General features: G+C 42.2%; 1 long non-coding RNA gene across 1 annotated transcript; it reads right to left on the bottom strand.

Annotated features, from left to right (window-relative positions):
* Window positions 1-10,254: 10,254 nt before the first annotated feature.
* On the bottom strand, window positions 10,255-11,680 carry LOC140581625 (uncharacterized). The gene is made up of 3 exons (XR_011984728.1): window positions 11,471-11,680; window positions 11,060-11,342; window positions 10,255-10,934 (listed from the first exon to the last, which is right to left on the bottom strand). It is a non-coding gene; the product is annotated as an uncharacterized lncRNA (long non-coding RNA).
* Window positions 11,681-24,536: the final 12,856 nt, after the last annotated feature.

Below are 24,536 nucleotides of genomic sequence, written 5' to 3'. Positions count from 1 at the left end.
GTTACAAAGCACATTACATATAACCGGCCCGAAGGCCACCAAGCAAGCCTGAGGTGACAGTGGCAGGGAAAAACTCCCTCTAGCAGGAAGAAACCTTGAGAGGAACCTAGACTGGGAAGCGGACCCCATCCTCCTCTGGGCGACTGGGGAGCATGAAACTGTATTTACATTGACATTAATTTGAGTCCACATAGTTTTAAAAGTCCCAGTTGGTTTCATGTAGTTATCTCCAAGGAGAATTAAGAAAACTTAATTCTTCTGAAGATATTTTGGGTAAATATAAACACACTCAGATTGTGTCTCTTTGTGAATATGACAATAAACATGCAATACATAATTAGATATTTTCGTGACATTCTTTCTTTGTGCACACTAATCAAAAATGTAGACAAAAAATGCAAGTTTTATGACTCTCTGTTCAACTTCATAGAGACACAGACATTTATACATCATGTGGCCAAAAGTATGTTCACAGCCTCTTAATTAGAAAAAATGGCAGATTTAGACAGGAGTGTATAATTAATCACAGAGCCATTCGATTTCCAGCAGAAACCCCTGGCAGTTGAATGAATGGTTGCACAAAAGAGGGTAGTGAAATTCAACCTGACATTACCAGAAGATGTTATCTTTACAAGAAGTCAGTCCATTAGTTTTTTGCCCTGATCATCTGCAAGTGAGATGACTGTGAAGCGGACACATCTGGAAGCATTCAGTTGCAAAGTAGCAACCACACAAACTCTCAGAAAGGGACCTGATCACCCAGTACCAATACCCAACCTAAATGGCAGCAAATCCCACCAACAATGTTACACCATCTAATGGAAAGCCTTCTATGGAGAGTAAAGGCTACATTGTAGCAAACGCCTCTTCATTGACTCTCTATCAGGCTTGCATGAAGCTCAGGTTCTTGCTGCTAGCTTACACAGCCATTAATGGAATAGCACTCACCTCCAACATGTATCCCATATATCCCATCTCACCCTCCTTGGTTAGCAAGCCAAAGCTGGCCGGAGATTCACCCCTCAACATGAGAAGTCTCACAACATCAATGGCAGAAAAAGCTACCTATCTACATCTGGTCATCTGATTCCTGTTGAACATTCAGTAAATGCCTCATGTCCTGTTTGTTCCAGAGCATCTCATGTAATCCACTGACCTGTTCTGTCTTCATCTGTGTTCACTTACCTGGTCTCTTACATATCCTTAATGCTCTTATTTTTGCACGTGTCTTAGATTGAGTTATTAGGTTCTTGGTCTGTTTGTACCATACTGTACTGTATATATCCTCCTGAGACCCAAGGAAAAAAGTATCCTTCAATTGTAGGTTATTTGTCTTTGGAGGAAATAAGACATCTTACAATTTAGATTTTTTCATATTTATTCTTATTTTATTTTCACAGCATGTCCTCTTTAGTGCACAACAAGAATAAATATGTTTCCCAACATCAGTGAAAAAATAAATGCAAAAATACAATGTCCACTACAATGGACATAAATGAATGGGTCGGGTCTCAGGAGGATATTGCATAGCCCTTGCCGCACTGATAATTTGCTCTGTTTAGGAGTCACTCATTGGAAGCTCAATCTAGCAGCATTTATGCCTAATTGGCTGCTTGACTGCTGCATGCTTGTAATGTGCTACTAGCCTCACATTAAGCTGCCTGCTAACTGGAATCAATCTGAAATGAATGTAATGAGTCCTCTGGCCCTTTCTGAGGTGATCGCACATTATTTCAGTCCCATACTTTAATTTTCTAGATGACTGAGGGTCATGTGTAAACCTGTTTTCAGGTGATCTGATTCAATGACCATTTCCATATGGCTAGCTGGATAAAATGAATAAGCAGGTCAATTCTGAATTGAGGCATCGGAAAGTTATCAGTGTCTTGCGAAAACATTTGTCCATTCTCACTAGCATCCAGTTTCCCGATGGACTGTGCTTGAACTTCAGGACTTGAGAATATTCAACTCTTTTGACAGAATGAGCAAAAATAAGTCACATTCATTAAAATGTGGCACAGATTCTTAATGCTGTGAGGGCTGTGCAGGCAGTATCGTGTGACATCATTGTATAGTGAAAGTGATCAGGTTTCAGTGACAAATCTCACTGCTCAGATAAATAATGTCATTCTGGTTATCGTCACAGTGGCAGCTGTGGGACCCACCCTGGCCAGGAGACAGGTGGGCGTATGTTCGATGCAGCAGCGAGCTGTCCAACCTCAGGACTCGTGCTTTGGATAGCCGGCCGTGCTGCCGCTGGGCCCCGCCCACAATGACCCGTGGCTGGGGGGCGAGTGATCACACCGGTTACTCCCATTCTGCATTGCAATTAGCCTCCTTGGGCAGATCTATGGAGGGGGCCTGGATCACCGGCTGTACGCTGGCTGCTGTAAGGGCTGCTGTCTTTTGCTCAAGGGAAACATTATTACCTGCCATCCTTACACACTCTTCTCATGTCTCCAAAAAAGTGACATGATTAAATTCTTCCACCATAAATTTCGCTGGCCAGCTACTGCACTTTTCAGTCCAGATTTAAAAACACTATTTTAAGGAGAAGAACTGATGTTAAACGGGAGGTTGTTCCAAAGATTAGGTGCGTATACTGAAAAGGCATGAACACACATGAGCTTTAGTCAGGAACAAATAGTAAGAGTTTATCAGATGACCTCAGCTGCCATCAGTAGGAACAATGTATTGCTGGAGTAAGTCAGTGACACGAGAAGGGCCCAGCGTATGCTTTACAAACACTTAATGGGACCAATATACAGTACATATGCACTGGAAGCCAGTGTAATGAAACCAGTGTAACAAAGCCAGTGTAATTAAGTCAACACTGGTGTTATGTGATTCCCCATTTTTTTGTCCTGATCAGCAGCCTTGTTGCAGTGTTCTGGACTATCTATAGGTGCAATAGCGATGACTTAATGATTATTATGTAAATGGATTTACAGTAATCTAAATGAGATGACATCAGGGCATACATGACTTTTTCAGAGTCTAGAAGAGATCACAATGATTTAACTTGATAATATATTTCTGAGATGATAGAAGAATTGATGTGATCTAATGTAACATCGTTGTCAAAAATGACACCAAGATAAGTGGCGAGATGTTTTGCATAGGTGAGAGTCACCCAGTCTCTGAGAAACAGAACCAGTGTGATGTGCTTCTCCAAATCAAATAATAAAAGAAAATTTTGAACCATCCAGACTTTTACGTCTTTCTGACAGATAAATCAGTTCACAGGGTTTCAGGGGTTGGTAAATCTGAGTATCATCAGCATAGCTACAGAATTAAATATTGTGAAACATGTTGCCAAATAGATTGTTGACAAATAGATTGATCATGTTCATAAGGATTAACCTCTAATCATCCTTCCTTCAATTTTGGTGAGATTTATCTTTAAATAGGTTCAGATCTTCACATCTTCGAAGTGTCTACAAAGTTTGAAAAAAATCTGTAGAATACTTTAAGTGTTCATAAGACCATTTTCTATGGCTGCCATTTCCTTCCTTCCTTTGCTGCCATACAGCACTTCATTTTTTGGGCAATTTGTCTGAAAATGAAACTTAGTGTAGATATTTATCGATACATATATTGTTTTCTGAAACAGTAATAAAATCCATTAAATACTTTTTGCCTTATTACATTCCTGGAGCCGACACCTTATCATGGTGGAGGGGTTTGCCTGTTCCAATGATCCCAGGAGCCAAGTTGCCCGGGGATTTATGCCCCTGGTAGGGTTACCCAAGGCAAACAGGTCCTGGGTGAGGAACCAGATGAAGTGTGGCTCACAAGACCCCTTATGATGAGAAAAACAATGGATCCATGATTTCCCATGCCCGGATGCGGGTCACCGGGCTCCGCCCTGGAGCCTGGCCTGGGGGTGGGGCTCGATGGCAAGCACCTGGTGGCCAGGCCTGCACCCATGGGGCCTGGTCGGGCACAGCCCGAAGAAGGCACGTGGGTCCCCCCTCCAATGGGCTCACCACCTGTAGGAGGGGCCATAGGGGTTGGGTGCAGTGCGAGTTGGGCAGTGGTCGAAGGAGGGGACCTTGGCGGTGGGACATGGAATATCACCTCTCTCATGGGGAAGGAGCCTGAGCTGGTGCACAACGTTGTGAAGTTCCGACTAGATATAGTCAGGCTCACCTCGACGCATGGCTTGGGCTCTGGAACCAGTCTCCTTGAGGGCGGTTGGACCATCTTCCATTCTAGATTTGCTTGCGGGGAGAGACGCCGACCAGGGGTGGGCATACTTATTGCCCCCTGGCTGGGCGACTGTACATTGGGGTTTAGCGCAGTGGATGAGAGAGTAGCCTCCCTTCGCCTTCGGGTGGGGGGACGGGTCCTGACTGTTGTTTGAGCAAAACTCTTGTTCTGAACCCAAGCAGTGTTTTATTATCTGACTTCTGTGCACATCACGGATTGTCCATAATGAACAACATGTTCAAGCATAAGGGTGTCCATATGTGCACTTGGCACCAGAACACCCTAGGCCGCAGTTCGATGATTGTCATTTGTAGTCGTGTCATTGGACTTGAGCCGCATGTCTTGGACACTCGAGTGAAGAGCGAGGCGGAGCTGTCAACTGATCACTATCTGGTGGTGGGTTGGCTCCGCTAGTGGGAGAGGAAGCCGGCCAGGCCTGGCAGGCCCAATCGTATAGTGAGGGTCTGTTGGGAACGTCTGGCGGAATCCCCTGTCAGGAGGAGCTTCAACTCCTACCTCTGGCAGAGCTTCTCCCATGTTCAAGGGGAGGCGGGGGACATTGAGTCCGAATGGGCCATGTTCTGTGCCTCCATTGTGGAGGCGACTGACCGAAGCTGTGGCCGTAAGGTGGTCAGTGCCTGTCGTGGCGGCAATTCCTGAACCCGCTGGTACTAGCGGGCCAAGCGGAATGTGGCTTCAGCAGTCGCCGAAGCAAAAACTTGGGAGTAGGAGTTTGGCGAGACCATGAAAAATGACTTCCGGGTGGCTTCAAGGAAATTCTGGTCCACCATCCGGCAGCTCAGGGTGGGAAAGCGCTGCTGACCTCAACTCAGGATGTTTTGGGTCAGTGGAGGGAGTACTTTGAAGACCTCCCCAATCCCACCGACATGCCTTTCAACGAGGAAGCAGAGTCTGGGGACTTGGGGATGGACTCCCCTATCTCTGGGGCGGAGGTCGCTGAGGTCGTTAAAAAGCTCCTCAGTAGCCGGGCCCCGGGGGTGGATGAGATCCGCCCAGAGTTCCTTAAGGCTCTGGATGCTGTGGGGCTGTCTTGGTTAACATGCATCTGCAGCATCGCGTGGACAGTGCCTCTGGACTGGTGGACCTGGGTGGTGGTCCCCCTCTTTAAGAAGGGGGACCGGAGGGTGTGCTCCAACTGTAGGGGGATCACACTCCTCAGCCTCCCTGGTAAGGTCTATTCGGGGGTACTGGAGAGTAGGGTCCTTCGGATTGTCGAACCTCGGATTCAGGAGGAGCTGTGTGGTTTTCGCCCTAGCAATGGAACAGTGGACCAGCTCTATACTCTCAGCAGGGTCTTGGAGGGTTCATGGGAGTTTGCCCAACCAATCTACATGTGTTTTGTGGACTTGGAGAAGGCATTCGACTGTGTCCCTCGGGGAGTCCTGTGGGGAGTGCTCTGGGAGTATGGGGTGCCGGGCTTCCTTATAAGGGCTGTTCGGTCCCTGTATGACCAGTGTCAGAGCTTGGTCCGCAAGGGCGGCAATAAGTGGAACTCGTTTCCGGTGAGGGTTGGACTCCGTCAGGGATGCCCTTTGTCACCGATTCTGTTCATAACTTTTATGGACAGAATTTCTAGGCGCAGCCAGGGCGTTGAGGGTGTCCAATTTGGTGACCTCAGGATTAGGTCTCTGCATTTTGCAGATGATGTGGTTCTGTTGGCTTCATCAGATCGTGACCTTCGGCTCTCACTGGGACAGTGCACAGCAGAGTGTGAAGCGGCTGGGATGAGAATCAGCACCTCCGAATCCGAGACCATGGTCCTCAGCTGGAAAAGGGTGGAATGCTCTCTCCGGGTTGGGGAAGGGGTCCTCCCCCAAGTTGAAGTGTTTAAGTATCTTGGGGTCTTGTTCACGAGTGAGGGAAGGATGGAGCAGGAGATTGACAGGTGGATCGGTGTGGCATCAGAAGAATGCGGGCACTGCATCAGTATGTCATGGTGAAGAAAGAGCTGAGCCAAAAGGCAAAGCTCTCGATTTACCAGTTGATCTACGTTCCTACCCTCACCTACGGTTATGAGCTATGGGTAGTGAACGAAAGAACAAGATCGCGAGTACAAGCGGCCGAAATGAGTTTTCTCTGCAGGGTGGCTGGGCTCTCCCTTAGAGATAGGGTGAGGAACTCGGTCATTTGGAGAGACTCAGAGTAGAGCTTCTGCTCCTCCACATTGAGAGCAGCCAAATGAGGTGGCTTGGGCATCTGCTTAGGATGCCTCCTGGATGCCTCCCTGGTGAGGTTTTCCGGGCATGTCCCACTGGGAGGAGACCCCGGGAAAGACCCAGGACACGCTGGAGAGACTATGTCTCTCGGCTGGCCTGGGAAAGCCTCCGGATTCCACCGGAGGAGCTGGATGAAGTGGCCGGGTAGAGGGAAGTCTGGGTTTCCCTGCTGAGACTACTGGCCCCGCGACCCGACCTTGGATAAGCGGAAGATAATGGATGGATGGATGGACATTCACAAGGTCAAATGTTGTCTGCTTTCACCCTTCCCTTTCCTGCCACTAAGCAGCATCACTTCAATTTTGGAACGATCCATCTCAGAATTTTATTTGTTCCGCTTTGCCACCCATACAATGCCTTTGCAAAGTTTGAAAGCAACCCATCAAAAACTTTTTGAGTTATTGTTTTAATGGGACAAAGTGACAAAACTGTCATTTTTTGGTATCACCATGTAGCACTGCTTACTCTTTTGGGAAGATCTGTCTCAAAATTTAATCATTTTCATTTACACAGTCTGCTTAGTAATATAATAGTATAATGTTACTGTTTAATAGTAAATTAGGACACTGATTTTATATGACCTCATATATTTCATGACTAGTGATGAACACCAGTATTTTATGACAGACTTGCAGTTGGGCAGCTAGATTTAGGTTGCATTTTAAATGTTTTTTTGGAGGGTGCCAGGAAGATTCACTTTCACATATTGAAGTCACTTGGGTGTCTGCATTTGCATGCTTTGGGGCATCATCTTCGTAAATCTGTGCCCCAAATTAAAAGCTTGATTTACTCAAGGATTTAAATTAATTCCGTTTAATTATTTCGTTTAGTTCCATTAATTTTTTTTCAGAGTTAAGCCTTTCCATTTGCTCTTGAATCTTCAAGGTGAATTAGTCATCACCTGTGATCTGTGGAACTTACAGCCAGACACACTGATTTAATGTTTTTTTTTTTTTTATACACGTGAGATCTTCTCATTTTTACACATTTTAAATCTTGTACAATATTTTTCACACTCCACATCAGGTCAGTTTGACTCATGTGCAATTAGCATTGTTGCCACTGCCTATGCAATTTGTGGAGTACTTTTGTAAATGTCCAAACGCGGAAAGTTTCAGCGATGACAATGAATTGTAATTAAGTGCACCATGTTGTTGCATTGTTAAGAAATGTTATTGTAAACTTTTAAAGGCAGGGTGCTTAAAATGAAAAGTTTCAGGAGTGAAATTTAATATGCACCACTTTTATTATGCAAATTGGATCCCCACTGACGCTATTAATGCAGTATCAACAGATTACACACAGTAGTGTCCCTAATATTAGTCTGCTGGGCTCCTTTATTTATGATATGGAGTCAAAATTAAGCCTGCAGCTACTGTCATAGAAATAAATCCATGCTTCATCCCATTCCGCCAGGGGAATAGCTGCATAGCCTTCGATCCCCAACAGTTGTCTTCTTCATGCAGTGGGCATAAAGGCCTTTCTGTGTGAGAAGCAATCCAGAGATCAAGAACTCAGGCCTTGTTTTTTTTGTAGTTTTCTATCAGGTATTTACTTGATGCCTCTGATCCAAATACGTTCTCTATGAAATAAATGAATATAAATGAGTATACACAACTGATAAGCCTTGTATTACCTGCCCTATCCTTTTACAGTGCAGGTAAAATACGCAGTGGTACTTCTTTCACAGTCACCATTATTATTCATTCCTCCTCGCACAAATTATGCAGTTTAAAATTGTGGGACTGGAGTCCCAAAGAGTAAAATGACAAAAGGCAGGGGATGCAAGGCAGGGGACACCCTGTATGGGATGCCAGCCACAGGGCACCTAAGGCAGGGGACACCCTGTACGGGATGCCAGTCACAGGGCATCAACACTGGGTACGCTCTGTAGGGGATGCCAGTCACAGGACACTCCCATGCATGCTTATGCACTACATTAAAGTTCAAATTGCCTAAATTCATCCACACACATACAGTACCCGCGTATGTATCTAAATGGGAACCATCCATTCATCTCTATGGGAGAAACCCTAATCCCAATCATGACACCCTTAACCCCTACCCAGCCCTAACCTTATTCATAAGTAATCAACCAAAATGCAACAGTTTAGGCATTTTTACTTTTTTGATTGCATTCACAGATTTTTATTAAATTGAGGTTTTGAGGTTATCCAGATGGGGACTCGAAAAAATGTTCCTAAAAGTAAGGAAGTTTCAGGTTTTGGTCCCCAAAATTGATATATGCAAATCCCCCCCCCCCCCCACGAACACACACACAGGGGGGAGTAGAAATCAAGCCCCCAACACTGGAGGGGTGAAGCAGGAGTTAATGGCCAATGTACCAGGTTTTTTTTAAAAGCTAGATTAATAAATTCTATGTGCAAAAAGGTAAAAAGTGTATCTTCTATTTCTATACATTATCCTGGATAATAAATATGTGCGTAGTATGGATGAAATCCTATTTCAATTTGTATAAAAGCTGCAGGAATAAAGCCAATAAAGTAATATAGCAATAAAGGATTTTATTTTTAACATGACTGTTGCAAAAGACATTAATGCGGACAGTGCGGGTCTTTTCTGTGGCTTGGCTGGCTTCCTTTCAGTGCCCTAGCAGGAAAAAATTTCTTGTTTCTTTGTAGTAAATAGGGTTCAGTCCGTCACACTTTTTTTTCAGATACATACTGCATCTTTTGTTGTTTAGAAGTTAAAAAGCACTATTTTTACTTTCCTTATAATATTATTATATCATCAGCTCTGTTTATAAGGAAATGGCATTTCTGTGTAGCCTTTGGTGTTTGAAATACCTGGGGCACAGTGGACAAGGTGTTTAATGGCTGTACCTTTTCCCCACAAAAAATCTTGACAGTACATTATTCTAAACAGGAAATTCATTCCATACTGTAATCTTAAGGTCCGTACTCCTGTCCAAAGCTCCATACTCCAATCTGAATCTCCACACTCCTCTCCGAAGCTCCACACAACAAATTAAATCTCCATACTCCTGTCTGAAGCTCCACACAACAAACTAAATCTCCACAATCCTGTCTGAAGCTCCACACAACAAACTAAATCTCCACACTCCTCTCCGAAGCTCCACACAACAAATTAAATCTCCATACTGCTGTCTGAAGCTCCACACAACAAACTAAATCTCCACACTCCTGTCCGAAGCTCCACACCCCAATCTAGTCACTGCTCATCCGTGGTGGGACTCTTACCACTAAAATGCAGACCAGGCTGAAGCCTCAGACCATAATTTAAAGCTCCATAATTCAGAGTGGAGTCCCATACCTTAGGTCAAAGTCCCACATCCTAGGCAGACCATTTTGTTTCTTAATGAATTTGGGACTGACAGGAGTATTTTCCCCTCTGACTATACGGAGATAGCTCCCTGAAATGCATTACAGTTTTTCTGAATTGCTAAAACACATTTCCTAAAATCTCATCTCTTTGTCTCAAAACACTAAACACAAATTCTAAAATTCAAGCTACACTCACAAAACCTTCAACTTGTCTTGCAAAACCAAACATTTGACCCAAAACTATTTTAACTTTACTCAAAATCAAGCACTACTGTCAAAAACCACACAAAACCAGCCAATGTGCAAACACAACTTAGCAACTATTACACACTACATAAATAAGTACAAAACACTGTGGGATAGCGGGAAAATAATATTTATTTATTCATTCATTCATCCTTGTACATTTAAACAAAAAAGCACACATATAAACAAAAGAGAACTGCAGCAAAAAAAAGTTTTACATAAAAAAAAAAAAAAAAAAAGATATATTTGTACCGCATATTCAGAAAAATTATTCTGCCTCAGCATCACGCCTCTGTGCTGGGTCAGGCCACAGGACTTCATCCACGTCACATGCTATGTTCTCCCTTGCAAGGCAACGGGGAAAGAAACCTTTAGCATGCCGAATCCAGCCCTGGCAAGATTCCACTCCAATGTCACCACATGCTCCATTCATTGCTTGAAGCAGATTTTCCTGTGTGTAAGGGTTTCGGTCATATACTTTCCATCTCCATGCCGAGAAAAACTCCTCAATAGGGTTTAAAAAAGGAGAGTATGGTGGAAGAAACACATTCATAAAATGCTGCTCATTGTGAAACCAATCGCGAATTCTTTGACCACGGTGAAAGCTCACATTGTCCCAAATGATAACATACATGGGATGCTCTGTCTGCTCGCGATCTCTCTGCTCAAGCAAAGCATCCCGTAGGCCATCTAGGAATGCTAGTAGTACTTCAGTGTTGTATGGCCCAACAGTAACATGACTGTGGGGAACCCCATAGCTGCTGATGGCAGCACAGATAGTTACATTTCCACCACGCTGGCCAGGCAGTTCAATAATGGCACGTTGACCTATGATGTTGCGACCTCTTCTTCTCCTTTTTGCTAGATTGAATCCAGCTTCATCCACAAAGATGTATTCATGAGGCCTAACCATTGAGTCAAGCTCAAAGATTCTCTGTACACAGTGAAAACAAACTACATTTAGTTCTGTAAATGACACAGTATGATGTATACATGTGCTGCTTCCCAGACAATACAGGATACATTCTAGTACTGAGTTTACTGTAAAAGTTTACTTACTTGCACATATTGACATCGTTGCTCTTTCACTCTCACACAGTTTCGCTCAAATGGTACCCGATAAACTTGCTTCATCCTTATCCTGTTGCGTTGCAGGACACGGTCAATTGTTGACAGACTCACACTAATTATTCCCTCAAAATGTATGTTGTCTTCTATAATCTGTTGCTGTATTTCACGCAGTCGAATTGCATTATTTTGACGGACCATATCCACAATAAGTGTCTCCTGGTGTTGTGAGAACATGCGTGTTCTTCCACCCTCATGTGGCCGTCTTTCAATTCTAAAAAAAAAAACATTTAGTTAGAAGTATACATACATATATATTTTATTCAGTAAATGTTTTCAAACACAGTACCATGGAGAAAATATTTTTCACTGTCCCCTTACTGAGACAAGTATACTTTTTACCTGTTTTCTTCTCTGAAGGTCCGGATTATAGTAGCCACTGAGAACCTGCTTAGGTTTGGTTGTACACGTTGCCCTGCCTCCCTCATAGTCATGCCATGCACCAGAACATGATCTATGACAGTTGCTCGAATTTCATTTGAAATTACAGATCTTCTTCTTGGTCTTCGCCCTTGCCCACCACCTCTTCCTCTTCCTCTTCCTCTTCTATTGTGTTGCTTCATTGTTGGATCCACTCATGCCATTTGCATTTGACTAGGCTTATATACTGTTTACTAATTGGGTTCACTGATTGGACACATGTGTTTTCAATTTTGAGTGGTAGTGTGTAAATGATGAAAACAGTGTGTTAGTTGTGTTTAACTTCTGTAGCCTGTGTGCATCATTCTGGGTACAAGTGCACCACACTGCTAAATGTGTTTTGTGTTTGAGAATGTGGTTAGAGTTTTGGTAAATGGGAGATTCAGATTTGCAAATTGTGTCCTAACCAAGTGAATAGTGTTTAAGATTTTGACAACTGTGGAATTGATTTGATGAAAGAGTTTTGGTAGTTGATAGTTTAGTTTTTACAATGGGATTTAGTGTTTTAGCAATTCAGAAAAACTGTAATGCTAAGGTGAAATATACACATTAGGATTGTAATGTGACTTTCCATAGGATGTGTAATATATGTAAAAGCTTTTAGCCAAAAACCCAAATTTCCCTATACAAACATGAAACTGAGCTTCCTCTTCCCATAGGTCAGGGGTATTCAACTAAAATTTAAAGAGGTCCAGTTAGAGAAAATTTCTTGAAACAAAGGTCCGGAATATCATAATGTCTAACTATTTAGTGTGAAATATAATAAAAGTAGCCTATTAGTTGCATCAATATTGCATTTAATCAGTACCTGACTGTCAAATCAAATTAATTCAGTACAATTCAAAAACGTTTTGACAATATTTATTGTCACGTGAGACAGAACTTCGGCCAGCTGGCTGGAGTGAGATGGTCAGTTCGAGATGTCTGCACACACATGTAACAATTCTTACCTTGTAAATAGTCTGCTTTTGTATTTCTCTGTGTAAATACTGTACACCTTTGCCGTAGCTAATTTTAGGTTTTATAATGAAATTATGTAGATTTGCCGTAAGATTTGAAGCGTGAGTCTGAAAGCGTGAGTGTCATGCCAGATGGTTGAGATTTGGCAGCCATGAAAACGTACATTTTTTGTTTCACCTGAGTTTATTTATATAACAGATAACATTATTTTATACATATGTTAAAAAGCAGAAACTTCAACGAACATGAAATCAACAATAAACTACGTCTATTTATCCAACATGTTATATAATACATACTGTATTTAATAAGTTTTTAGCTGTATGACTTCAGGACAGACCAGTCACTCTGTTAGGAACATTACGAATTTTTGGTTGTGGGTTTTAGCTTCGCTGCTGCTATTAACACTAAAGGCACATTAGCGCAGACAAAGGGCTGCATGAGCCGAACTATGTCTAGCTTGGCAGTTAGAGGTGTTTGACGTTCATTTGTGTGGGAAACGGCGGTTCTACTGCTAAACCACTACCGAAAAGACCACAAAAGCTGCGCCGGATAAAATAAAAGCGTCAGGTTTTAAATAATAACTTAATGTTTTGGCTATCGGTCCGGGTCCGTATAGGACAGCTTCTGGGTCCGGACCCGGACCGCGGTCCACCTGTTAGTGACCTCTGCCATTAGTAGTCTATAAGTAACTGAATGTGTAAGGAAAGCTAAATGCATAAGAAAATGTATAAGGTTTGTACTTGGAACTATAAAAAAATTGTTTACAAAGCCATGAATGTACACAGCCAACAATTTAAATTCAGGTCTATATGTTTATTTATCTGCCAGCTGTTTATTCTGGTGCCTGGGGCCTTTCCAAAGCAACAGAAGGCAGAGGTGCACTTTGAAGGGGATGCCAGGCCATTACAGGGCACACACCACGGGAATGTGGCATGAAACCCTCACGACACATAGTGCAGAGGTGGGAATGAATCCCCAAGCTGGGTGGTGTGAGGCTGTAGTGCTGCCCACTGGGCCATTGCTTACACCCCTCTGTAGCTATGGCACCTATTTCCTTAGAAACAAACATAGTTTAATCTCAGAACTAAATCAAGTTCATTACAGTACGGAAACAAAAAAACAGAAATGTAAATGATGTGTGAATAAGATCCATTGAATCATGAAGCAAGAGAGGGTTATACCCTGTTGCAGTGTCTCCTTATCGCTGTCAATCATGAAACACCACTGGGCCCAATATTTAAAGCTAGTCCTGCAGCTGGCTGAGTTCTGGTCAATGTGAAATGCCTCGTGGTTTGGGATCTCAGCCCATGGCAGACGTGGCCAGTGTGGGTGGAGATACTTTGGTCTTTGGCCAGATAAACTCCACATGCCCCACTGTCTTATTCACTGTTGCACACTGACACAGAATTATTCGTCCATAAAAGAAATATGCAATGCGTACGCAAACTCTTCTAATTCTAACACAGATGTTCCACTGAAAATGAAACACAATATTAAGGTAGCTATTAAATGTCTTTACCCGATTTGATGTCGCCTTGTCTTGTCGTTTCTACATTTCTTTTCTGCAATTTTTTAGTTGCACCAATGTTAGCCATACATTTTCAACATTCTTGTGAATATACCTAATTTGTAAATGATGAAACAGAAGCGCCTGAAACTCATTTGCAGGCATGACACTATGGCAGAATATGATAATGCAGAGAGAGTATAATGATTCATTCAAAACCTATATTGCATTCTTTATCTTACTGTGTCATTTTGATGCGTTTTGTCTTATCATTAGTTAAGAGGTTGCTAGATAGTCCTGTGCATTCACATTTCATAGCTGTCTCCTAATTAATAGCTTTCTTAGCCACCCTTCTGTATTCCAGAAGCAAACTCTCAGTTTTACATTCATATCAACATGACCACATGCTTTCCAATGTTGTTGGAAAATGAGAGTTACAGGTTCTGGAAATGAGAATAGTGATCAATGTAGAGACATAAAATGCATTTGTCTATCCTTGTTTACTGAAAGCTTGAAGAAATGTGCTTTTCTGCTTTCATGGAGTTGCTTGATCATCTTAATACAAGATCATGGAATGTTGAATGTTACTATAGGCAGTACAAATATTAGATAATCACTAATTTGTCATTCCTGTTAACCTCATGTGGATTCCCAGTGTTCACCAGGGGCCTCATGTATAACGACGTGCGTAGAATTCACACTAAAACATGGCGTATGGAAAAAACTAGGAATTTGTGTACACAAGAAAAATCCAGATGCACAAAACTGTGCGTAAGCACAGTTCTACGCACATTCCCTTTATAAATCCCAATTAGCGTGAAATTTTACGCACATGAATGAGCCCACAGCCACCCCCCCGACTCGCCCATAATTATGTATATTTGAATATGCAAATCAATACAAGTACTCGCTTTGTTCAACGTTTTGTTAAAAGACTATGGCCAAGGCACGCGGTAAAAAGAAAAATTTCAGCGAATGCGAAGTGGAGGTCTTGCTTACGGAAATTGAGGCCTGAGCAAAAATTCTGTTTGGTGGACAGTAGTGGCAACAAAAGAAAATTGATGGAGTGGCATAGCATTGCAGAGGCACTTAAAAATGTCAGTTCGCAAAGTCGCACAGTGCCCGAAATTAAAAAGAAATGGTCGGATATTGAAGTCGACATAAAAAAGCGAGTAGCGGCTCACCGTAAGTCTCAACACTACTGGAGGAGGTAGCGGGATTGCGGAGCTCACACCTTTTGAGCAGCGAGTTGCTGCTATTATTGGGGACACACTTTTAATGAGAATATTGCCAGCGGGTGAGGGGGACTCTGACATCAGCGCGGATGAGCTTTTATCTATCATCCATCCATCCACCCATCTATCTATCTATCTATCTATCTATCTATCTATCGGACTTGTTTGATTAATTTGCATGGTTATGTTGAACGAGCAGGCAGCAGATGCGGCAGTACTCATGTTTATTCTGTTTCAGACAATAGTACAAGAAGTGACGCTGCTGTGCCGAGCACATATTCGGGCGCTGGCTGCACACACTTCCGTGCCTCAGAAACTGAGAGGAGACCATCCGGCCGTGTGCTCACAGAAGCTGTGCTGCTGTCACAAAATGCAATAGTAAATGCTGTAACAGATGTTGCAAATGAACTAAAAAATATACATGCTGTGCTATGTGACATTAACCACACGTTAAAAGAATTAGTGAAAAAATAAATTCTACATTTGATTACCTGTTTTTACATTCTTTCTATTACATTGAAATGAAGTCGTAACGCTGCCCCATTTGCTGGAACAGGTCAGGTTCATCATTCCTCAGCTCTTCAGGTACAGGCAAGCCACGATCTTGTGCCACATTATGCAGCACGCTACATGCATGCACAATGCGACACACTTTCTCTGGACTATAGAGCAGCACTCCACCGGTCTTGTCCAGGCATCGCCAACGGCCCTTAAGCTGCCCTATAGTGCACTCTACCACGTCTTCAGTGGATACCCACTGTCCCCTAAGGAATTGTCAAATGGCTGCATCATGCACAAAACTTACAATGTTGGCCCAAAAGTATAAAACTCAAGTCTTCTTATCGAGAAGCCAGCCATCACGCACCACACCATTTTCAAATTTGTTTCCAACACTACTATTTCTGAGAATAAACTAATCATGGGTTGAGCCAGGCCATCTCACCACAACATGAATGAGACGCATTTTCGCATCACATATTATTTGCACATTAATGGAATGAAAATGCTTTCTATTTACATAAGCAAATTCATTCTCTGAAGGTGCCTTTATAGCAATGTGTGTGCAGTCGATGGCTCCGATTACATTGGGAAAACCGGACATCGCTGCAAATTACGCTTTAATGTTTGCCTGTTCAACCACAGTGTAAGGAAATTTTATATACCTGGGTGACAAGCGGATTATGCCGTCCCATACAGCTGGCATGGCGTGATTCAGTGATGACTGAGAAATACCCGATCGGTCCGCAAGTTCTTGCTGAAAAGCTCCTGAGGCTAAAAACCCGAGAGTGGACAGACAGGTATAGCGCAATTTCTCATCATCTGCCTTTGTTATACTGGTCCCAGTTCAGCACACAGCTCCAAAGGGATTGCTCTGGGAAATCAAAAGTGACTTAGAAGCCAGTCATCATCATGGGCCAGGAAATCAGTATGATCCCTGAATACATGCTCTCTTCTAATTCTTCTATTTGCGATATGTTCTACTAACGCATGAGCTGCCATGGTAGTTGTAATAGTTCGGTCATTTTCTGCACTGTTTTATTGTTACAGATTGATCAAAAATCAGGCGCCGTACATTTGTAAACATCATACAATTAATTTCGGTGTATTGGCTAAAGTCAGCGTCATGATTGTGAGTTTAAAAAGGCAAACCACAGTAGCAATGACTTGCTGCTGGGTGCCGTCCATTTACAAAACCAAGCAGAAATGTGCGTACGCCGTGTCTGGAGCTGCCGTGAGAATGTGCGTAGCGGTACGCCAACTTTTGTTTTTATACATCTCGCCGTGAGCATGGAAACGGACATACGCACCGTTTATGCATAAGGCCCCAGCTGTTTCGAGTTGTCCTTATTGGTTCGGTGTATTTAAGTCCACGTCAGAGTTTGCTTCCCTAGTTCTGTCATTGCATTGTTGTGTTGTATGCCCCTTCGTGTGGCAATTAAAACCCTTTTTACTCCAGTCCCCATCTCCTTCTCCTGCTTCCTCGGTCCATGCCTTACCATACATGACAATACCAGTGAGTTCCTCTCTCGTTAGCACCGGGACTGCTGGTTTATTTACAGCCCGCACATAAACACATAATACATTATGCGAAGGACCAGGTGCAAACAAAACCTTGGTAGCTGTTGATTTTACATAGTGACACACATTTCCTTAAATCTAACCTCCAAATCAAACACATAGTGCAGCATAACTGACTTTTACGGTGGGAAAGAATTAAACATGAAACAAAAGTACAATACCCCATCAGTGTTGATGCCTGGTCTTTGAACATTAAAGTCATAAAGCTGTTCCAGCACAAATCTATTGTCCATCCATCATTGTAACCACTTAATCCCGACTGGTGTCAAGGAGGGGGGGGGGACTGGAGCCTATCCTGGGAACAATGGGTACAGGCAAGAACCAACACGGGGAGAGCATGCAAACCCCCCACAGAAAGGTCCTACGCCCAGCCTGGGGACCGAACCCAGGATCTTCTTGCTGAGAAGCAGCAGCGCTAAGCAATGTGCCATCACACCACCCACAAATCTGTTGTATTATGTGTAAAAAAAATTCTAAGCAGCACTGTGACATACATGTAATGGCATAGAGACCGATGAGTTAATTACTGACTGCAAACAGCAGTGTTCTATCAGTACAGAGAAGACTCATTATCAGATTGCTGTGATTTTATGGAGGAACACACTTGGATTAACAAACTAATTGCAGATTTAAGGAAAGGTGGGGAAAACAAATAATTTTCATTATCTGCAAAGCAGTGATGTCTCTCTGCCCTGGGCCATTCGTAACTAATTACAAACGTTTTCCTGCTGATCTGTTTCTTTAACAGCAAACCTGCAATTTATATTTCTTAAATTACATAGGTCATATTGAGTGATACATTTAGTGTTGTTTTCACAGTTAAAAAACTATACTGTATGTGATTTTCTAAATAAGTGGGTCTTTGTGCATTTAACAGGTTATAGTGCAATGCTGTGGGAAGGATTGTGCATTTATGTGAATAACAAAGAACATCTTTATTGCAATGTGCATAAGATATTAGAAGCAGTATATTTATGAAATGCATACCATCCTTGTTTGACTACACTTTGCATGAATGTTAAATTCTCATTCTCATGTTCCTGCCAGTAAAAAACATAAAATATTTTCACTAATATATTTCTTCCACTATATCATTAAATTAACCTTTTTAAAAATACATTTATTCCTTGTCTCTTTTCTGCAGTAAGAATAAAAATTAACCATCAACAAGTATTGCTTTTTCAGTAACACTTTACTTTAGGGAGAACAAATAATTAGTAGTAATTCAGTTACTACTGAATTACAAATCTTGAATAAATATAGTAACTTCTTGAGTTAAAAGATGAGTCACAATTCACTAATGATGAACAAACATGAGATCAGTATTTCACTTGAGATATACATTACTTGTATTCCTTCAGTAGTGCATTCAATAGTTCATAAAGCTTTACAAAATTAACAAATATAGTTAATACTTGATATAAAAGATGTGTCACGATTCATTAATTACAAATATGAGATCAGTATTTCACATGTGTTATTCATTATTTGTTCCTTCAGTAGTTCACAAAGCAGAATTAACATGGAGTCATAAACACAGTAACTGCTTAACATAAATGATGTGTCACGATTCATTAATGATGATCAAACATGAGATAAGTATGTAACTATGATTTAGTTTGTGGTTAATTAATACATAAATACATAAGTCATGGCATAATACTACATTATTCGTGTCCCTTCAAGTAAACTGTTCAAATTTTTTCTCAGATGGTGAAAAGTCTTTTTAGTTGCTTCAAGTAATACTCAATGCCCAAAGCCTTATTGTGTTGAATTTTTTTTTCTGCCCACCATCAAATAAAACAGTAATAGTAGGCTAATGTTGACAACAATAAAAAATTATAACAATAATATAAAAAATAATAATAATAATGTTACAAATAGGTATCATATATATGTAGCAAACACACGTGATCAAACACATATACACATATATTTCAATTCCGATATCTATAAGTTACTCTAAAAAGTAATAATGATAATGATCGCTCAACCTCGTACTGTATGCGGCCATTCTTGTATGTGCAAGTGTAGGTGTGAACTGATTTGTCATTGGATGTGCTGGTAGTTTATGCCGTTGGGGGGGCGTGACATTGCCCCCTCCTCCAGCCCCGGGCCCACGGTGAAGGCAGGGGGAACCAGGCAACCGAGGCCACCCCTCCACCCCCACGGCATAAGGGCCCACAGCCACGTGTCCCCGAGACAACCACCCGCCCAACCCGAGAGGGAGCCCGCGAGGGACTAAGGGGGCGCCAACCCCCGTACAGGGAGGCCCGCAGAGGGAGGACAGGCAGTGACCCCCCCACTGAGGCAAAAATATCCAGGCCGAAGGGCCCCATCAAACGGGAGCCCACCCCCCGGTGGAGGGCCCCCCACAGACCGGAGGGGCCCCGGCCCCCCCAGCCTGCCCCCTGGCAGGACAGATCGCCACCCACCGCAGCGACCTGGCATGCCCCCCCCCCCCCCCCACAACACTGCAGGAAGATCGAAGGAAGGCCCCCGGTGACCAGAGAGCGGCAGACCCCCCGCCCAGCCCAAACCCAACCCCCCATTCTGCCTAGAAGGGCCCAGAGCGTACCACAGCGCAGCAGAACCAAGGACTGTGTTGAATAATAAAGGACATGTGGGCACAACTTAAAGCTCATTTCCACTAGAAAGTACAGATTATGACTTTAAAAGCTATTCAGGAATGTTATGCTCAGATTTAGGCTTGTTACCATGTATCTGAACATTGTTGTCATTGGTTTGAAATGTCTTCTTGCATCATTCACAAGTTGTGATATACCATTCTAGGCTGTGTGCAACACTGATGTTTGAGCAATTGACACGATGTACATGTTTTGTATACAAATGCACACACTCTAAACATATTTCTATGAATCAAATTGACTGATTCTCTGAAGTGAGTATGTATCCATCTGCAAATCTAAAGCTTTATTGTGAGATCATTTCTGGACCCAGGGAGGTTCTATATATGCATACAAGAACACAAGTCTAATAGATTGATAATGTAATCAAGACATTTTGAGATGTATTAATTATTTGTAAAGCCCTGTAGGGAAATTGAATCTGATTATGAAAGAAATGGACAAATGCTAGTGTGGAAAACTTGACACTGTCTTACAAAATTAAATGGTTAGATGAAGACAAAACAAACTAGTAACGTTTTAGAATTAGGTGATCAGTGATCATTCTTGACACACCACAACAACAACAAAATGTGTCCTCTGCATTTAACCCATATGTGACATAGCATGGAGCAGTGCTTGGGGGTGGTACCTTGCTGGTTGGATATTTGAACCAGTAATCTTCCAATTACAAATGCACTTCCCTAACCATTAGGCCACCACTGCCCCATTACCAGAAGGGATATTAATAATGTACTAGTAGACACTTACATAATGCATTAATTAACTGGTAACTAAGTGTTTAAGTACTGATCACATGTTCAATCATCATTAATCAATGATGACAGTTCATGTATTTCATGGGGGAAACCTATATTAGTTCATGATTTGTTCTTGAGTAGTGATAATTAAGAATTTTTTGCCCCCTCAAGTGAAGTCTTACCATTATTAACTAATTAGTTAACTGTTAGTGCCTGAATAGAATACAAGAACTGTCATGATTGATTAATGATGAGCAAGCACGGGATCAGTACGTAACTAACACTTAGTAACCGGTTAATTAATGCATTTAGTAAGCATGTTTGTAATCAAACAAAATCCAAAAAAAATGGTCCCCACAATGTCAGAATAACAGTTTTTTATCAAATTTATCACATTTGATCTCCACAAAGTAATATATACATGACCCAAACACACAGACATGCACACAAATGTCATGGATTGCGCTGGAGAATCCCCATCACCATCTCAGCCATGCCCCCCCCCCCCCTGGGGTTTCCAACCCATAGGGCTTCCCCGAGGCTTCACTCCCTGTTGTCCAGTTTGTCTAGTTTTACTGGTTGCTCTGGTCTCGGACACTCCTCTCCCAGCTAACCCTAGTTCTCCCTTGTTTTGGTGTGCTATATCTGGTAACTCGTTCTGATCTGTGCGAGATCTTCATGGTGTGCCCAGAGTTCGAGTGTTTCTCCTGTTATCGATTATCCAGTGTACCGATCTCTGCGTCGTGTTCCAGACCCCGAGCGTCGCCTGCCCCCTCGTTCACTATAGACGCCGATCGCCCGACCCACGGCCAGTTTTCCAACTCCAATCTTCGCCTTCTCCTTCTGGACACTGTCACACATCTCCCGACCCAAGCCCGGCTCACCGACTCAGATTTCTGCCTCCGCCCTCTGGACTGCGTTGCCGATTGCTTGTCTCCCTACCTTTCTGCCTCAGGGTCTGCTAAGTTTTATTGGAAGTCTTATTCTATGTTGGTTATGTTCTAACGGCTCGTCCTGCAATAAAACCGCTTACCTGAACTCAGTCTGCGTTAGCGTCCATCCTGTGCATCCCTCACACACAACATTTGATAACTCCAATTAATCTCATAAGCATGTTTTTAGACCGTGGGGGGAAACCGGAGTAACCAGAGGAAACCCAAATGATGACACAAGGAGAACATGCAAACTCCACACACATGGAGCCATGGCGGGTCCCAGGAATGAGACAACAGTGCTAACCACATGCATGCTTTCTAAAACATTTTTTAAACAGCTAAAACAAACAACAGTTTGTCAATGAAAGTATGGTGTATAGTATGACATGGATTGTTCCAGTTGAATATGTTCTCAACACTGATAATACATTGCGCTACTGGTTTGAAAAAGATTACCTACAACTCAACAGTGTGTGAGTAATATGATAAGCATCTGAAAAATATGGTGCAGCAGTTTGGTCATAATTGTGCATACAAGTAGGTTTATTCATCATCACTCATCACAACACAATGTGTTACAGCCACCCTGTGCTGGTATAGCTATTTCAGTTTGAACTGACAAAAAAGCGCAATGCAGGAAGGGTAGCAAACGGAAAACAGATGCCCATATACAGCAAGGGAAGAATGAATGAAATCTGCAGAGATATACTTCTGAGCTGGACTGGACCAGCCATCTGGCATACTGAGGGGCTGAACAACATGGGCTGGCAAAATTGTTTGTGGGGAGAACTTCCCCTCCCTCCCCCAGCAGCAAAATCAACTGGACTGGGTGCCATCCCCCCCACTGGTGGGAAACCTTAAAGTCATGGGCCTAATCCCAGTCCAGACGTGGTCCTGAGCTTTGAGAAACCCTTTCTGTAGTGACTGCCATATTCCGCATAGGATTCACATGTCAGTAATAATAATAATATTAATAACAATGAGAATAGACTTATTATTCTTATTGACTTTTTAATCAATTCATATATCAAACTGTGATTTTTGTTTAATGTGAAGCTGCCTCATGTTCTTGCTTATGCAAGAGTTCTGTGGTCATTATGGTGCTATTCCAAGAACATGGACACTACAGAACCTGTGATTTGATGGGGAACTGTGCACTCAAACCTCCAGGGAGGAGATGAAATGGTGAGGAAACTGAGTTTTTGAACTACTAGATATTGGAAAATAATATTGAAAAACAAAATTGCTCTCCTAGGATGTGGGGAATATCAAGTTCCAAAAAAGAATGGAAACAGATCAAGTAGAAAAGAGAAAAGTATCCAACTAGGCCTGGCAGCTTCCTCTTGTCATCATTGGGATGTGGGAACCACCTCTGAGCCAGTGTTTAATGAGATTGTTATTTCAGATCTCCTAGGTAATAACTCTGAGCTGGTGTTTAATGAGAGTGTTATTTCAGATCTCCTACGTAAAGCTCTGAGCCAGTGTTTAATGAGAGTGTTATATCAGATCTCCTAGCTAGTAACTCTGAGCCAGTGTTTAATGAGAGTGTTATTTCAGATCTCCTAGGTAATAACTCTGAGCTGGTGTTTAATGAGAGTGTTATTTCAGATCTCCTAGGTAATAACTCTGAGCTGGTGTTTAATGAGAGTGTTATTTCAGATCTCCTAGGTAATAACTCTGAGCCGGTGTTTAATGAGAGTGTTATATCAGATCTCCTAGCTAATAACTCTGAGCCGGTGTTTAATGAGAGTGTTATTTCAGATCTCCTAGGTAATAACTCTGAGCCGGTGTTTAATGAGTGTTATTTCAGATTTTCTAGGTAATAACTCTGAGCCACTGTTAAATGAGAGTGTTATATCAGATCTCCTAGGTAATAACTCTGAACTGGTGTTTAATGAGAGTGTTATTTCAGATCTCCTGTGGGGAAAGAAGAATTAAATATTCATCATATATTTTTTTTTCCATTGATCAATGCAGGGTCATACAGTCCCTGGAACAACTGGGGATAAGGGTCTTGCTCATGGATCCACAGTGAAATCACTCTGCTGATGACAGGCAACCTTCTAATCACATGCACAGCATCCTGACACATTGAGTCACATCCCTCTCCTTAGCACGTCTTTGGGTTTAACTTGGAAGGTATACCAGCGATAGGGACATCATGATTTTGCCGAGTGTCCCTGGGTCATCGAGGGAAGGTCTTCTGTGTCACTTACTTAACCATTATTATTGTTGTTAATATTATTATTATTAAATAAATTAATTAAATAAGTTTTGTAGGACTCGAGTCAAGACCACTCATCAATAATAAGTGATGTTAAAAATGGGAAAGGATGTTGAATAAATAAGTTTAATATAAATATAACATAAACAATATTAGTTGTTATTAGAGATGCACCGATTTGATATTCAGATCAGTACTGGCACCAGACCTATTAGACAGACCGTATATCGGCTTTATGTGACTGTTCCACGTCTGATACTTACTTCTCTAGTTTTTGGCAGTCTGTAAAAAAATGGCTCATATTTCAAATGAATTTGCACAATTGCAGGAGAGATCTTTCCCATGTGTTTTTTGCAGCATTGAAGCTAAATGCTAACTCTCATATATATATATATTAAAAAAAAGGTTTTTTGACTCTCAGTGGGTGTGAGCACAGTGAGTTCCGCCTGCTGTGACATCACGTACAAACCCTTTGCAGCAGGAGGAGCGTAAGAACATTAGATAAGAGGGTAATGATCTAGAAGTATTTTCACGCTTTTTAACAACTCGTAGGACGGCAATTTGTAATCTTTGTAAAAACAAACTTTTGAGAAGTGGAAGCAGTGTTTCGTGTAAAATGACACTAAACAAAGCACACACAATTGTGCGAGACAACGG

The sequence above is a fragment of the Paramormyrops kingsleyae genome, chromosome 22 (genome assembly GCF_048594095.1).
Source record: "Paramormyrops kingsleyae isolate MSU_618 chromosome 22, PKINGS_0.4, whole genome shotgun sequence".
NCBI classification, from domain to species: domain Eukaryota; kingdom Metazoa; phylum Chordata; class Actinopteri; order Osteoglossiformes; family Mormyridae; genus Paramormyrops; species Paramormyrops kingsleyae.
The sequence above is the reverse complement of the archived record's forward strand: the minus strand, read 5'-3'. Positions and strand labels throughout refer to the sequence as shown.